Source organism: Vulpes lagopus, chromosome 12 (genome assembly GCF_018345385.1).
Source record: "Vulpes lagopus strain Blue_001 chromosome 12, ASM1834538v1, whole genome shotgun sequence".
In the NCBI taxonomy this organism is placed as follows: domain Eukaryota; kingdom Metazoa; phylum Chordata; class Mammalia; order Carnivora; family Canidae; genus Vulpes; species Vulpes lagopus.
This window is the reverse complement of record NC_054835.1, coordinates 67,584,330-67,602,008: the sequence shown is the minus strand read 5'-3', so window position 1 is coordinate 67,602,008 and position 17,679 is coordinate 67,584,330. Positions and strand designations below refer to the sequence as shown.

The 17,679-nt window shown below is 44.4% G+C and overlaps 1 long non-coding RNA gene across 1 annotated transcript; it reads right to left on the bottom strand.

Moving 5' to 3' along the window:
- Positions 1–2,135: 2,135 nt before the first annotated feature.
- Positions 2,136–16,044, bottom strand: LOC121473686. The gene is made up of 4 exons (XR_005983200.1): positions 15,958–16,044; positions 14,545–14,798; positions 7,699–8,043; positions 2,136–3,650 (listed from the first exon to the last, which is right to left on the bottom strand). It is a non-coding gene; the product is annotated as an uncharacterized LOC121473686 (long non-coding RNA).
- Positions 16,045–17,679: the final 1,635 nt, after the last annotated feature.

The following is a 17,679-nucleotide window of genomic DNA, read 5'->3' as shown; positions in this document are numbered from 1 at the left end:
TCAATTTTTAAACTTTATGGGTTGGTGTAAAATCAGAGGGACTTTCCTTCTAAATCCTTCTCTCCGCTGCCCAAGGTATAACACTGATCATCCGCATTTAAGTGGCCTACCCGTCTGAGGAATTTCAAGGCACTTACCAAACTCTGTGACCCATGGGGCGTGGCCTCTGGGGTTAGGAATTTCTGGTTTACATCTGCCCTCTGACCTCACCCTGTCCCAGTGACTCCATTAAACAGTCATTTAGTTCGGTGGATTCAGTAAAGATAAGAGCTAGTGTAGAAAATAACTGTGGCTCAGGCTTAGGGCTAACCGTGGGTTGTGGGTTTGGGCAAATGGATACTTTGCAATTAACCTTAATGCTTATCCTAATTCTCAAGAGATGGAGATTATGAGCTGGCAATTTTCTGAGAATCTGCCAGCCAACTCCTGGAGTCTGTGATGATACTGCTCACGAGGCATCAGCTGGTGGTTTGCATCCAAGGATGCCTGTGTTCATGCCCTAAAACCCAACAAAACCGATCCAAGAGAACCTTTAAGCCCGCTGCCTTCTGTTAACCTCAGACATTGGCCGAGGTTGGTTGCCCAAACCCAAATCTCCTGGTTGCATAACTCTGGGAGTGACTGTCCTAATAAACATGTTCCATCTTCTTGCCTCACCACTCTTCACTGAAGCTTCTTGTTTACTATGGAATTGCTAGGAATCTAAACACGTCAAGGGACGGTTCTCCTGCCCCTCAAGGCGTGAGTCGAACTAAGTGGAACCATACCTTTGCTTTCTTCCCAAACCGACGGGTGGAACCAATTTAAAACCTCATGATCACGCAATGCATGTGCAGAAACTCCCCGTGTGTTTTAATGTGTCTCCCAAAAAGGACATAATGTTCTTGTCTGAGTTTTATCTACCAAAGACAAGCACCACAGTCCGAGGGCAATGGGCCTAAACAATTGGCCACTGCTTAAATCAATTATGGTCCCCCTATGCAGCCACAGAAAGTCATGCTTTGGAAGCAAATGTAATGACGTGGGGAAATGTTTATGGTCTTCTAGTAAGTGCGGAAAAAAAAAAGCTGCATGCAAACCAGAATGTGCAGTATGAAAACAATTATGTAAAAAATTATGTATATATCCGTAGAAAATCTGAAAGGCTATCCTCCAAAATATAAACACTGATGACGTACCCAGGGCCGTGACAGTGCAAATGGCCTGGTTCTGCAAGGCACAAGGGCATCCACTTCAGAGAACAAGCAGTAGCTGATGTCTTGGCACAGGGCTGTGCCCGCTGGGAAGGCCCATCTTTTTCTAATCAGGCACGGCACCAGATAGATTGGCATCAGCTCCAGGAACCATGGGTGAGCCTAAATTCTCTTCTGTGTGTTTTTTCACATTTTGCAAAAGTTCTTTCATGAGTATGTGCTACTTTTGTGCCAAGTTAAAAAAAAAAAAAAGATATATAATACAACCAGTTTTTAAAAGGTAGGCGGTGGGAATATGAACACTGACTGAATACTTGACGCCCTTAAGGAATTATTTTAAGTATGCTAATAATATTGTTGTTATACTTTTAAAAGACCCGTTAGCTTTCAGAGATGCAAGCTGAAATATATGTAGATGAGATGATCTGATGTCTGGATTTACTTCAAAATAATATGGGAAGAAGTTGAGAGTGGGTAGGAGGAGAGCAAAAAAAAAAAAAAAAAAAGGCCATGAATTATTCATAGCTAAGGCTGAGTGCTAGGTACACGGGGGTGTGTTCTACTATTCCTTTTTTTTTTTTTTTTTTTTTTTTTTTTTTGTATATGCTTGAAGTTGTCGTAATACAAAGTTAAAATAAAAACAGAAAGAGCTGGCTTGGGTCATGTGGTGGAGACAGACATGAATTTTTCCTTATGTTTGCTTTTGATAGACTTGCGCAGACCCGCGGCCTTCCTGCGTGTGTCTTCCCATAGGGGAGGTAGGGGAGCTGCTGAGGGTACGATGCCAAGCCGCCCGCGAGGCCAAGATAGAAAGCAGCAGGACGCGTGCCACCCACCCTCTTCCGCCAAATCCACCAGGACCTGGCAGCATAGTGACATTGCCACTATCACAGCTGACGATAGGCAAATAGGTTCCACAAAATAGGTTGTGAGCGACTTTACTGAAGCTGTCACACGTCAAACAGGCTTCATTAGGCTAAGACTGGTGACCACCAAGTTCTCATCTCCACTGAGACAAAACAAAAGGGAAAAGGATTAATTTACAATGGAAGAAACTAGATTTAGCTGCATAGAAAACTGAAGGACTAGTAAGAAAATGTTAAATACCCACGGGGTGACTGTGATCTGAGAATGCTTTTGGCCGCCAGCCTCGTTTGTGTTTGTCTTTGTGTTTTTAAGCAGAGGTTATTTGTTGTTTTTGGTTTTTTTTTTTTTTTTTTAGACTATGGACATGTTGCCTCATGGTTACAAGATGGCTGCAGGACCTCCAGAACATCACAGTCTTGGGTGAGCATGTCCAAAGGAAGGGAGCAGAGAGAGGAAAGCAAACAAACAAACAAAAAGATGTCCTGTGTAACTTTCTTTCTTCCTTCCTTCCTTCCATCCTTCTTTTCTTCCCTTCTTCCTTCCTTCTTTTCCTTCTTTCTTTTCTTCCTTCTTTCCTCACCCCTCCCTCTCTCTCTTTTTCTTTCTTTCCTTTCTTCCTAGAAAGGAAGACTCTTGCCCAACAACCCCTCGGCACATTCGCCTGCATATCTTACTGGATGGTCCTTTGACATCTGGTCCCTCCAGCGGCAAGGCACCTCCAGCTACAAAGAAGATGAATATCTGGATCTTTAAGGCCCAACAGGAAAGATGAAAAGTCTTGAGAGTGGCCGCTGTGCAGCCCACCAACCGGCTACTTTCACTTGGAGACAGGGGCCACCATGTGGAGAACTCAAGGCTATTGTGCTGGAGGGAGAGGATGCCCCAGGAGGAACGGTGGCTTACCGTCGTTAACAGAAGAGAGCTGGATGCCGTGCCTTTCCTCATTACCGAGGCAGTTTTTATTCCTTCTAGGAAAATTGAACAAATGCAGGGAAGGACCTATGACTACATGATCCAAAGAAATACTCTGGTAACATTGTAGTGTCAGGAGTAGCTTTTACTGGAGCTGGATCTCCTCGATTGGGTAGAGAGGGAGGGAGGGTCCTTGGCCAAGGCCATACAGGTCTGTCGTGGATCCTTGAGTCAAAGTACAAATCGCTATGCTGACCTCTAACACGCCTCAGGAACAGAGAGGGAGGATTCGGATTGAGCTTACGTCAGTTATGCACTGCTGCGTAACAAACCACCCGGAACTTAGTTACTCACAACAAGTCTTCGTTTATGCCGGTGACGCCGTAGGTCAGGAATCTGGGAAGGGCTCAGCATGAAGGCTCTTCTTCCCATGCTGTTAGCTAGTTCATTCGGTTGCATTTGGCCGATGGTACATGTGGGCTGGAGGGTCCAAAGTGAGGCCACCCCACCGTTTGGGATCTCAGTGCTGCCTATCAGCTGCGGTGCCTTGGTTCTTCTCCCTGTGGCCTGTCTGGGTTTCTGGGTTCATTCTGTCTGGCCCTCCAGGGCCTCTCTCTCTCCAGGACGCCTCTCCCTCCAGCACGATAGCCTCAGCTCCCTGCACGGTGGTTGCTCTCCCTGAGGGAAAGTAGAAGCTAAAAGCACCCGAAGGTTGGGCCTTGGAAGTTCTAGATGTTGCTTCCACCATGGAGCAGGTTACCAAGCGCAGTCCAGCCTGCAAGGGAGGGGAAGGGCAGGCTGGATGGGAGCTGTTGCTGTGGCTGTCTTGGAAGCAATTTGCCACCTATGACGGGAGATCTGCTCGAGATTAGAGAAAGTTAAACACACGTGCACACATACAAATGTACTAAACTCACAACTGAAAATTCTTTCACCTTCAGCAGCTGGCTGTTTACATCAAGGGTTGATGATACTCTATAGTCCTTTCCAAATAAGAGCTTTCAGGTTGTTGAGGAATCTCTGTCCATCTGTCATCGTCAACCATGGGTGAGAGTCTGGTCCCTAACAACACTGAGCACGGAGCCCAAATTCCCAGATGGGATCCCAGCTCCCCCACAACTTCAGCCCTGGGCTTCAGGGTAAGTTTATCTTCACCCTGTTTATAAATCGGGGGCAATGCCACCCACCTCTGAAGTGGTCATGAGGGCCACATGAGTGAATACATAACTACTTAGCCCAGTACCTGGCACAGAGTGACCACGTTGTATGCGTCCATATTATTATATCCACTTACGTCAGTTTAGGGCTCCTTTGTGTGGTGGTAATGATTCTGCTTCTTTATGGACGGTGACATCTGTTTTTGCAATCATTCCCTGGAAAAAGTAGCTGACACATGTTCTCGAACTGGATTTTAAACTACGAAGAGACAATATCTCATCGTGCTAGACACCCCCCCTTCCCCCATGGCATTCAGCACAATTGATCACTGTCTTTTTTGTTTACCTGCTCCTCGCTCGGCAGCCATGAGTTCTCATGGTTTTCCTCCTGTGTCTCTGACCCCTTCTCTACTTTCTTACTGCTCCTCCTCCTTTCCCTAATCCCTAACCATGGGCACTCCTGGGCCATGCTCTTCTCACTCGGAACTTTCTCCCAGAGCACATCCACTTCCCTATCTTTAAGTATCATCATCTAATATGCTGAAATCCTACAGATGCATCTCAACCAGAACTCTCCAGAGCTCTCAAATCCTAAATCCGATGCCACAGTGACAGCTCTTTTTGGAGATCACACAGATAACTCCAATCTCACCTCCATAAACTGAACTCCTACCCACATCCAGAAGCCCAATCCCTATTGCTCCTCCAGTCTTCCCCATCTTGGGAAAGGGCACTTCCATATACTCTGTTGCTAAAGCCAGAAATGTGGGGGTCAGTCTTGAAATTTCCTCCTCTTCCTCACCCTCCAGATCTAATCCATTACCAAGTCCTGTCCCTTCTTTTAGACCAAAGCCGTGGGAAATCGCCACTTGGATAAGTAAAAAAAAACTACCAAATATTGAAATTTTCATATAGTTCACGCTAATCCTTCTAAAATCTCTCCCGAATATGTTCGCTTTTTTTTTTTATCTCCACTGGCATCCCGCCTATGAGCCCCCCACAGATCACTGGAAATAACTTTCCAGCTATTTACCCTGCTGTCCTCTTTGCTCGGACCAGACCACTTTCCATACAGGACCATCATCATCATCTGAAAGTGTCCTGAATCATGTCACTCCCTTTCCAGAACCATTTCATGCCATTCTCTCCCTTACCCTCCATCGCCCACCCAGCCTTCTTTCTGTTCCTCATGTTCACCAGCTCTTTCCTCCTGAGGCCTGGAATGGAGTTTCCTCCTGCCTGGAGTCCTCTCCCCATCAGTCCTTTCCTGGTTTTTCCTACTCATCCTTCTCTGACTCTTTCTTGGGAGGACCCGCCTTGACCCCCACCCAACCTACCGTAGGTCTCCCTTCTTATCTTATCTTATGGCAGGATGTCCTGTTGTTTTCTTCCATGCCATTTATCACAAATCATCATTATACCCTGATTAGTGTGTTTATTGGTTTCAAGCCTGTTTATCCCACTTCAGTGTAATCTTCATGACCTACAGACCATGGTGTCTATTTTGTTGATCATTGTATATGTAGTATCTCAGATACGGGTGGGCTTGAGAAATAGCTTTTGAACAAATGAATGAATAAGCCTGAGCACCAACCCTGACTGTCAAGACACTGCTATTCTGGGGGACTGTGTTCCTAGCAGATCCTTCAGACCACATTCCTTCATGTGAGCCACCAATTTCTTTCCTAGCATCCTTTTTTTCCTTCCAATCCTTCTTGCCCCTCCAAATTAACAGAGATATTGCCTTTTTATTAAATTTCCACCTTTTTTGAATGGACAGAGAGGACCCAATGTTCCAGTTCATTCTGTGACTTTATTCCACTGGAGCCTAACTTTATAGTTTTATGTTTTATATTTACATTTATGATCCATTTTTAGTCAGTTTTTGTATAAGCTGTAAGATTAGGTTGAGTTTCACTTTATTTTTATTTTATTTGGGGGATGGGATATATAGATGTCCAGTTGTCCAAACCACATTTGTTGAAAGACTATTCTTTCTCCATTGAATTAGCTCTGCAAAAAGCATATTTGTGTGGCTCTAGTTCTAGACTTTCTGTTCTGTTCTATTGATGTCTTCTGTTCTGTTGATATCCATCACTTTGGAAATCAACACATTGCTAACTGCTTCACCACTTTGATGGTTATAGACTTGAGAATAAAAGTCTTAATATTGTGTAGTATGGTTCTTCCAAATTTATTCTTTTTAAAAAAAATTGTTTTGATCTTTTTATTCCTTCACTTTTCCATATAAAGTCCAAAATCAACTTGTCTATCCCTATTTTTTAAATTTGGTTAGGATTTTGTTTGGGATGGCATTAAACCAATCTGGGGAAAATTGACATCTTTACAATTGGAAAGTCTTCCAATCCATGAACATGATGTCTCTCTGTTTATTTAGGTCTTCTTTGATTTTTTTCATCCATTAGTGTTATTGACATAAATCCTATATATGTCTTGTTAGATTTATAACTAAGCATTTAATTTGGGAAGTAACTATTTTAAGTGCTATTTGTTTTAAATTTTGGTTTTCAATTGTTTATCACTAGTATATAGAAATACAACCAAAGTTTGGTGTTGATTTTGTATCCTGCAATCTTATCAAACTCACTTCTTAGTTTTTGAATTTTTAAAAAATCAGATTCCTTGGCTTGTCATGTGATCTGCAAACAGGGATAGTTTTATTTCTTCTTTTCCAATCTTTTTTTTTTTTCTTGCCTTAATGCACTTGCTAGGACTTCCAATGTGATGCTGAACAAAAATATAGAGATTGGAGTTCGTGGGGGAGAGAATCTAGAGGTTGAAAAACCTTGACTTGTTCTCCATCCTGAGAGAAAACTATTCAGTCTTTCATCATTCAATATGATGCTAGCTGTAGCTTTTTTTGTAGATGTCCTCTAAAAGACTGAAGAATTTTCTTTCTATTCTTTTACTGTCGATGAGCTTGTAAGGCTGTGTGATGGCACAGAAAGAGGGGCTTTGGGGCAGACTGGCCCTGGGGTTCAGCTTGACCACTCTAGCTATGCAATAGTATATGAGTAGTGTAGAGTTTTCCAGCCATGGAGTTAAGGAAATGGAATCTTCCTCATGAGGGCCGTGTAAGGACTAGCTGAGATGGTGTACCTGAAGAACCTGCCACAATACTGGTCATGTAAATGATGCTCAGTAGTGGTGGTTTTTATGGTTAATTCCACATGTGCTATTATTCCAAAGGTGGTTTTACAACACCCTAAGAGGCAGGCCCCACATACTCTGTTAGCCTCCTTTGGTTTCTCTGTTACTTCTTTAACCTTCAATCCCCCTACTCCTCTTCCTTTCACCCCTCCTGCCTCAGCCACACTGGCCTCCGTGTCATTCCCCACACCAGGCACCCTTCCCAGAGAGCGGGCCATTCCCTATGCCCAAACAGCTCTCTCCCCCAATATCCACACAGCTGATTTCCTATTTCCTTTAGGACTTCCTCAAATGCCATGTCCCCATGAAAACTACTCTGACCATCCGCATTCATTTCCTAGGACTACCCATTACCACAGCCCGGGTGGCTTAAGAACAACAGACATCTCTTTTCTAACCTTAGGTGAGGCCAGAAGTCCAAAGTCAAGGCCCACACTTCCTCCATAGGCCGTAGGGAAGAATCCTTCCTTTTGTCTTCCACAAGGTGGAAGCTCCTGGTGGCTGCAAGCATTCTTTGACTTGGGGCTGCCAACCTGTGCTTGTGGACGTTTATCTGGGTACTCCGTATCTCTGTCTGCCTTTCTCTCCTAAGCACATTCGTCATTGGGTTTACAGCCCACCTGGATAATTCAGGATGATCTCATCCCAAGATCTGTAGTAGTTCATTTTTTGCATCAACTTGATTGGGCTCAGGGGCCTCCAAGAGCTGGTAAAACATCATGGGCACGTCCATGAGGGTGTTTCTGGAAGAGATTAGCATTTGAATCAGGAGACTGAGTAGAGCAGAGGGCCCCCTCAACACAGTGGGCATCATCCAATCCTCTGAAAGCCCAACTACAGCAAAACTGCTGAGAAAGGGGCAGACCGATTTGTTTTTTCTCTGCTTGAGCTGAGACATCCATCTTCTGCCTTTGATCTTTGGTGCTTCTGGTGCTTGGGTTTCTGGACTTACATCGGATTTACACCATTAGCCCCTTGATTCTCAGGCCTTTGGACTTAGACTGAATTACACCACCAGCTTTCCTGGTCCTCCAGCTTGCAGATAGAGATCATGGAACTTCTTAGCTCCATGTATAGGCCAATTCCTACAATAAATCTTTTCTATCATCTATCTATCATCTATCTATCTATCTATCTATCTATCTATCTATCTATCTATCTATCTATCTATCTATCTATCTATCTATCTATCTCATTTATCCATCCATCCATACTATCAGTTCTGTTTCTCTGGAGAATCCTAATACAAGACCCTGAACTGAATTACTTCTGCAAAAACCCTTTTTACCAAATATGGTCACTTTCAGAGATACCAGGGGTTGGGATCAGACATACCTCTAGGGGGACTATTATTCAACCCACCATACCATTCTATTTAATAACTGCAAAATTATGTGTGTGCACCCACGTGGTCCTCCTGATACCCCTTCCTTGTTCTTATTTTCTTGTGGCTTGAAACCTTCTGAAATAGTACATCTTCTGTGCATGTATAGATTTATTATTATTCTCCCCTTTCATTGGATGTAAACTCCCACTAGAATGTAAGTTTTGTTCATTGATGTAATGCAAGAATCTAGGCCTACAGTGATGCTTGGCACACAGTTGGTGCCCACTAAATTTTTACTGAATAAGTGAATGAATGAATGCCACGTTATGGGAAACCAGTGGCCCAAAGAGCTACTGGCAAACAAGCAGAAGTCAATAAATACCTATTGAATGAAATGAGATTAAACTGTTGTGAACCTGTCCTTTGGAGAACCCTGGCAGATCCTAACTGGAGAAGCAGAGTTATCCCCTTCCGAAGGTTACTTATCTAGTTTTTAATTTTTTTTTTCCTTATCAGATTTCCAAATCCTGAGCTGCCCACTTTAGGAGCAGTGATTCTCCACTGGTGATTCAGTGTTAAATAGTTCCTGAGCTGGCTGAGCTGAAAATGATTCCCCCCAAATTAGAAAAGGTTACATTTCCAGAGAATAAATTCTGGTCTCTTAATAAGATGTAATTAATCCCACCAATGAGCATATTGACCAAAAATAGTTTCCAAAGAACAACTTAATGCTGGATAATTATAAATCAGATGGTTTGATGAATCCAAGATGCTGCTAACTGAGGCATTGATGACCTAAGTGGAGCAAATCAAATATTCCACGGGACGACAGAGAGGGGAGCATGCTCTGTGCCTGGTTTCCAGGCTGCTGCCCCGCCCTTGGCAGCCCACTCATGCTCACTCGCATTGTCCTCTATAAGATACCCTGGGATATACTCTTTTCTTTATTTCCTGAAATAATAGCCTTTAAGACTAAAAAAAAATAAAATTATTGGGTGCTAAGAATGCAGTTTGGAAGCTTGGATTTTTGTTTGGTTGTATTAGCTTATTTTAATCAGGTTTGGTTGTTTTCGCCTTCTATAAAGTTCACAGCACAACCAAAGACTTTAAATAAAAGCTTATTTCTTATTTTTAATAAAGCAATAGTAAATGTTTTGAAGGATGTGTAGAAAATTTGGACGTGCAAAAGGTAAAAAGTGGGTTGGGTTTTGGGTTTAGTGTGTGTGTGTGTGTGTGTGTGTGTGTGTGTGTGTGTGTTTGACCAAGATCAAGAGTCTCATGCGCAACAACTGAGCCAGCCAGGCGCCCCAGGAAGAAAGTGTTTTAAATTGCCTTTAACCCCACTGCCCAGAGACAGCTGTGGACATCCCCCATGCTGTGTCCCACCTCCATCTTTTTGCATCTCATGACCTTCTCATTTCCTGCCCATCTTACTCTTTGTCCGGATATTTTAGCTGTGTTTATGGTGATTTCAAGATGGCACATGCCACCATAAACAAACAATGACAACCTGGGGACTCCCTCTTTTCTCTCATGCTGTGTCCTCAACTCCTAGGTCTACTCCTGCAAGAGAAGTCATCTTCTGCTTGCATTTGTCTTGAAGGATTAAATCACGAGCCTCCAGTAAGGATGGCATGGGCCAGGGCCAGAGCTCCACCCTGGAAGGCATTCTACTTCTAGGTCTGTCTCAGAATGACTGTGGGTCTTTAACTCCAACAACCAAATAATGAAAATAATAAAATCTAGCCATCATCCACTCAGCAAATATTTACTAACCACCCACCTACTCTGTGCCATTATTCACATTATCTATTGCCAGCTGGGAGGTTCTCGCTTCAAGTTTCCTACTGTTGCCAATGGACCATGGCTGCACCTGAAGTCATCCAAAGGCTCACCTGGGCTGAACCACCAATGGCTCCCTCATGTAGTAGGAGCCTTGGTGCTCCCTCTCTCTTCATGTGGTATTTACCCTCTTAGGCTTCTCCACTCGCCTTGGGCTCTGCACAACATGGTGTTCTCGGGGCACTTGCACTTCTTACATGGCAATTGGCTTCCAAAGTGGGAGGCAGAAGGTGCGGGGCCAGGGAAGGGCCACATTTAGAACAGACCCTGTGTCACTTCCGCTACATTCTGAGTGACAGCTCTCTGAAGGCCTACCCAGATCCCAAGAGGCATAGAAATAGACTCCACCCGTGGATGGGAAAGTGGCAAGCCACCCTGCGAAAGGGGATGTTGGGTGGGAAGTATTGTTGCCAACATCTTTAAAAACTACAGTCTGCCACAGGCGAGCACTGTGTACAGCCAGGGGCTCCGCAGTCCTTAGAGCTAGCATCTAGTAGGCAAGGGAGACGTGAGACAGATAACTATGCAATAAAATACATCTGTCCACAGTGAAAAGCTATAAGAGAAAAGAACAACTGGAAAGGAAAAGAATAAAAGGAGTTTGGTCAAGGAATGTCTCTCTAAAAATGGAGCACATAGACTGAGACCCCAATGGTGAGGAGGAGTCACCCAGGGAACAGCATTCTAAGCAGAAGGAGCAGCACGTGAGAAACAAGAGTGGGGTTAAAGTGTAGGGAAGCAAGAGGAAGAAGAGTGGGGTTAAAGTGTAGGGAAGCAAGAGGAAGATGTGTGCAAAATGAGGTTGAAGAGGTAAGCCAGGGATGGGTCACGTAGGGCCTGGCAGCCCTCACTGAGTAATCTGGGATTTTTTTTTCTTTGTACAAAGGGAAAAAGCTTGCTCTGTTTAGGTTAGATTCAGCTATAAGTGACAGAAACTCAAAATAACACTCCATGGAACTAGGCAAAAATATAACTTCCTCTCCCATGTACTATGTTTTGCATAATCCATCAGAGGCAAGGATGGCTGCCCATAGTTTCAGGGACTAGTGCCTTCTGTCTTTCATCTGCCAACCTCAGAACACAGTTTACCCCTACCTCATGGTTCAAGATGGCTGCTTGAACTCCAGCCATCACATCCACATGGCAGTGGACGGAAAGGAGGAGGGTGGATATGTTTTTCCCCCTTTCAGGATACATGTCATTTCCGCCAACTGTCACTAGCAAGAATTTAATCACTTAATCATGTAACCAAACCCGTCTCCTAGGGAGACTCGTGAAGGGAAGGTACCTACGTTAAAATCTGATACTTTATTAGAAAGGCAGACAGGGAGAAGGGATAAACAGCGGTCTCTGCTATAGTACTGGAAGATTTTAAGGAAAGGAATATTTCTTAAAATGCCAAGACGTGTTACAAAATAGGACATTGGTTTCATTGTCAAGAGTCCCAAGTTCTGCAGGGTCCCTAGAACACACACAACTGTTCTCCGGGTGACCTTGAGAATTCCTTTAGCTTCTCTGGGATTGCAATTCTTCATCTGCAAAGGGAGGTTATCTTGCCCATCACATAAGAGTGTTTCGTTGACTCACTAGGCCGTAACACTAAAAGCGCTTCGGCAGGGATAGAAGTAATCCGTTTTAGGGAGGATGTTCATTGTATCCAATCTGGAAACTATTTACAGATTTGGAAATAAGGAACCCTCCCTCCATCCTTCCACTGTTCACTCGGTAGCCCAGCAACCAGCAGGAAGTCCTTTAGGTGCGTAGAAGTGGGCTGAGGTCCACGGCCCTAAAGTGGACAGAATTGGGCTGGGGTCATCGGCTTCCCCAGAACTGCCAAAGTTAACCTGAGCGGCCCCCTGAGCATGTAGCAGTCATGAGCTTTTGGCCTTGGAACTCAGATTTCTGAAATAAATGACCAGAATAAAGTTTCCAGTAAAGCCGGATGTGTTCACAGGTCACGTAGCGAGAAGCAGGATTTTGGATGAGTTGGTCTCTAAAATCTGGATTAGAGGCAAAGTAGAGACAGAACTAGAGCCCATTTGTTCTTGCTCTGAAAAGCTCCGCCACCAAATAATATAATACGATTAGCTATTGTTTATGAACTGCCAGCTAAGCTAAGCAGCAGACTCTAGGCTAAGGTCTTTAAATGATTATCTCATTCAACACTCCACAGTCCAAAGAGGTGGGTACCAACCACACCTCCATTTTCCAGATGAGGAAATTGGGATCTCAGTACTGTTACTCTAGGCTAATAACAGCAGGCTCTGGCCCAAGAAGTCTGACTCCATAACCCTTGACTGTAAAACACTAATTACCCTGCCTGCCTCCAGCCACCTCAAGTCTCAAGATGCCTCACTTCCAACTCAGCACACAGGTCTGAAAGGTCTGCTATGTGCCAGGCTCTGGACCGGGTGTTGGTGTTGCAGAGATTTAAAAAAAAAAAGAAAAAGAAAAAAAAAGCACAGGCCTCATCTTCAAGGAGTTCATAAGCTGGTGAAGAAGTGCACTGGGTCGACGTGCTGCTGGATTTGCCAAGTGGTTGCTGCATATGTGGTAGGAAAGCCTAACCCACCCTGGAGGCCTCGCCAGAAACAGTCAGGGGAGGCTTCCTGGAGGGAGGCAACCCTTGAGCTGAGTCTTGATGTCTCTGATTGAAATACCCTTGAATGTGTCTAAAATAGTATATGTGCCACACACACACATTATTGCTTTATAATTACTTCCAAGTTTAATCCTCCTAGTTTATTTACAAGCAGAGCTGCTGTCACCATCAGTAAGGATGGCTGGGTGGGCTTTCCTGAAATGCAGCCCACCTATCTTACGCCTCAGGTGTGCCATTTTCGGTTCCAGCAGGCCTCACATGAGAGTTCAGGGGATGAGAGAGCCCAGGCCCACATCTGGCCCTGCCCCACCCCTGTCTGGAGAGCTGGGCCCCTGGTGTGATCCAGGTCGTTCTTTCTTCTGCTCACACTTCCTTACCACAGGCCTGTTATGACCTTCATTCTCATCTTTTATCCCCACAAAAATTGTTTCCATGGAGAACATTTTGTTCTGCTGAGAACCACAAGCCTTGAAACAGAAAAAAAGTTAAGCAAATGTTCAATTTTCCATTGCTTTTCTGAGGGTCCTCACATGGAAGGATCCAGGTCCTGCATCCACCCATCTGAATATTCCTTCTCTTTTTTCCTTTTTATTTTTGGTGGGGGGGGGGGGGATAAGAAAAATGAAAAGTCGGGGACTCCAGCCCATTGCAAGAAAGTAAGACCCAGAAAGGGTGGAGAAGGAAGAGCAGAGACAGCCTGGGTCCCCGGCCTTGCCTCCTGAGAGATGTAGCATTCTGGATATTCGGGTAGTACTTACTAGAATACGGGCCTGGCACAGAACTTGCGCAGTGGACAGCAGTGGGGCATGGGCTGCACAGAGGGGACGTGGGCAGGGGACTTGCTTGCAGGCCACACTTGACATTCGGTGCAGGAAACGCCACCGGTCGCTGTCAGAGCTGGCAGGCTAGACGTGATGAGGAAGGAGCTACTCTCCTTTCGAGGTTAGAAGAAAGAAAAGATCAAGGGAGAGAGGGAGGGGGGATCCCTGGGTGGCCCAGAGGTTTAGCGCCTGCCTTTGGCCCAGGGCGTGATCCTCGGGTCCCGGGATCGAGCCCCACGTCGGGCTCCCTGCGTGGAGCCTGCTTCTCCCTCTGCCTTGTCTCTGCCTCTCTCTCTCTCTCTGTCTCTCATGAATAAATAAATAAAATCTTTAAAAAAAAAAAAAGGAGAGATGGACGAAAAGAATGAATGGACCAAAGGGAGAGAAAGAAAAAGAAAATTTGAGAACCAGGGTTTCTACAGCCGGCTTCTGTCAGAAACTGCTGCCACCATTGGTTAAAACCCACATTTCATGAAAAATTGTCAACATTTACCCTCAGGACTGGAACCCCTATGTGCCATGATGGTGTGAGTGAAAACATTTCAGTCTTGGAGAAAAGCAAAATCAATGTTAAATCCTACTGCTACTGCTTCTTCGCCAAGTGACCTCGGATGCGCCTGTTTCCTCATGAATAAAATGGGTGTGAACATACCTCAGTGGGGCTGAAAATGCCCGAGTCCGTGGGTTGCCAGTGCTTTCCTTGCAGGATGAGAAAACCTGATGGCCTGGCCGGCCTGCTCCCCACAGTCAGCCAGTGAGCGAGGTCTCCGAAGCAGGTAAGACTGTGTGCGTGGACGTGGAGCTGTGGTGGGCAACCATCCGGCTTCCAGCGCTGCCCAGGCATCTCACTGCTAATCCCTGCTCCACCGGGTCCTCACATACCCCTGTGGAGAGCCCTGGAACACTCTGGAAAACAAGGCACCTCCCCATGCACTTATATCCTGCATTCCTGGTGTAGAGCTCTGAAACTATCGTCCCCAGTTGTTGTTGTGATTGTTGCTGTTGTTGTTGTTTTAAGTGATCTCTATGCCCAACACGGGGCTCAACCTCATGACCCTGAGATCAAGAATCGCAGGCTCTACTTAATGAGCCAGCCAGGCACCTTTGCCCCCAGTTTTGAGATTGATGGCACTTATGTTCTTTCTTCCATAGCTGTTTTCTTTTCTTACGTTACATTGGGTTGTGCTGAACTCAGTCCCTCGAGTAAGCATTTGACTCACATTCGAGTTCTCAGAACTGAGCCCAGTTTGCTGTAGGGGCTGTGTGAATGGTTGGGCGTGTGTGCACGTATGCACGTGCGCCTGTGTGTGCGTACATCTGTGCATGTGTGCACACGTGTGTGTGTGTGTTCCCACCCCGTGTGGAACCTTCTGTTATTCCTTCCATTCTACTCCTACCCTCTCTTTTAATAAATTCGTCCCTGATCCTTTGAAACCTTTCATCTTTAAACCCACAAGAGTGTTAAGATCCTATCTGGGCTTCAGGAATCATATATTTAGAAAGTCACTTCAAATGGCTTGATCATTAATCTGGGAACGTTATCCTTTCTGAATCTTTCAAGTTGCTTCATGAACAAATCTAAATGTGTCCTTTTCCCTCTCTGTTTGGTAAGTTAACGAATCGTTCTGGCATTGTCCTTATTTCTGATGTGAAGAAACCCCCCCAGCACTTCCTTGCTTTATGTAGACTTCTGACAGCTCTTAAAATAGCTTGCTATCAGAAAAAAAAAATTATATTCTCCAAGAAACACTTAAAAAAATACAATTCTCCAGGAATGGAGTTAAAAGAGAAACTTGTATCTGTAGCAATTGCTTTGGAATGCACTTTAGTACAGTAATTTCTTAATGTGATGACACAGCCTAAATATGTTTTACTTGCAGAGTTCTTGAAACAGCTTATCAAGGTACTTTAGGCTATGGAATGAGATACTTCTCTCCAAGTCAAGAGACCCAAGTGCTCCAAAGAGAAATAGAACGTAATGCTTATTTGGGTGGGATAGCTCCAAAAGAAAGGAAACAGAAAAAACTAAACCTTTACTAAAACTTGGAAAACCTAGTGTGCTTACCTGAAACGGTTCAGGATAGTTGGTCCAGACAAAGACATTGAAATACAGTTGAAATGAAATACAGTTGAAATGAAATACAGTTGAAATGAAATGCAGTTGTAATGTTCTGACTTCTTAGAACCCACTCAGTGCTTCACAGGGACCTTGTCTTCATTTCAGCTATTCAGGTATGTTTAATTTTGCCATAAAATCTATTAATGTATCATAAAAATAGAAAAGCACATTTTAATGTTGAGGTTCCTTTTATTTTTTATTTATTTTTTAAAAATATTTTATTTTGGGGGATCCCTGGGTGGCCCAGAGGTTTAGTGCCTGCCTTTGGTCCAGGGCACGATCCTGGAGTCCTAGGATCGAGTCCCACATCGGGCTCCCTGCATGGAGCCTGCTTCTCCCTCCTCCTGTGTCTCTGCCTCTCTCTCTGTGTCTATCATAAATAAATAAATAAATCTTTTTAAAATATTATTTATTTATTTATTCATGAGAGACACAGAGAGAGAGAGGCAGAGATATAGGCAGAGGTAGGCTCTCCATGGGGAGCCCAGTGTGGGACTCGACCCAGGACCCTGGGATCACGCCCTGAGACAAGGCAGATGCTCAACCACTGAGCCACCCAGGTGTCCCAAGGGAGAGGTTGCTTTGATTTTTTGTTTTTTGAGAGGTTGCTTTTAAAAATAACTTTTCTCCTATTATCAGAAGTTACAGAAGTTACAGAAATGTCCAGAGAAAATAAAAATCACGCATAGTCACGCCTTTAGAAAGAACCACTCTTGACATTCTGGTGTCATCTTTCTAGCCATTTTCTCTGCATAAAGAGTGTAATTTTTAAAAATTGGGGAATCAGTGCTCACTTCGGCAGCACATATACTAAAAATTGGGGAATCAGTGTATCTACAACTCTGTGTCCTGGTATGCTGTCCTTGTTGTTTCTTCTGAATGTATGCTGGGGAGGTTTTTCCATGTCGTGATACGCCCTTCCATAACCCATCAGCACTGGCTACATAGTCTTCCATGATTTAAAAAAAAAAAAAAAAAAAAAAGCTTAATTCCGTGATTTTCTTTTAATTTTAAATTTAAAAAAAAATTTTTTAAATCAGTTCCCTACTATGCATCACTTGTAAACAATGGTGTAGATGGGCCTTTGGGCATATCTGTGACCAGCTCTCTGGAACAAATGGTAGGAATATTTGTAAAGCTGTTCATATACAGGCTGAATTACCCTGCAGAAAAGCTGCACCAGGGCAACCCCGGTGGCTCAGCGGTTTAGCGCTGCCTTCAGCCCAGGGCCTGGTCCTGGAGACCCGGGATCAAGTCCTACGTCGGGCTCCTTGCTTCTCCCTCTGCCTGTGTCTCTGCCTCTCTCTGTGTGTCTCTCATGAATAAATGAATAAAATCTTTTTAAAAATTTAAAAAAAGAAAAAGAAAAGCTGCACCAATCAATACTCACTCCAGAAATGTGTATGAAGAGTGGGGAAGTTGAACACGCAGACTTTGGGTTCACATCTTGGCTCTGCCACCCTCCAGTCATGGGGTCTTCCTCAGACTTCTGAAAAGCGGAGGAGATAAATGAACGTCATGTGGCCATTTTGAGGATTAAATGAGATAAGGTGCTTAGGCCTGCAAATGGCAGTTCACGATCATCATCCATTCTTCCACTTGTGATTCAATCCCCTGAACAAACCCTGTTGAGTTGTCCTCCGGGTGCCGGCTCCCATCCTGGCACTT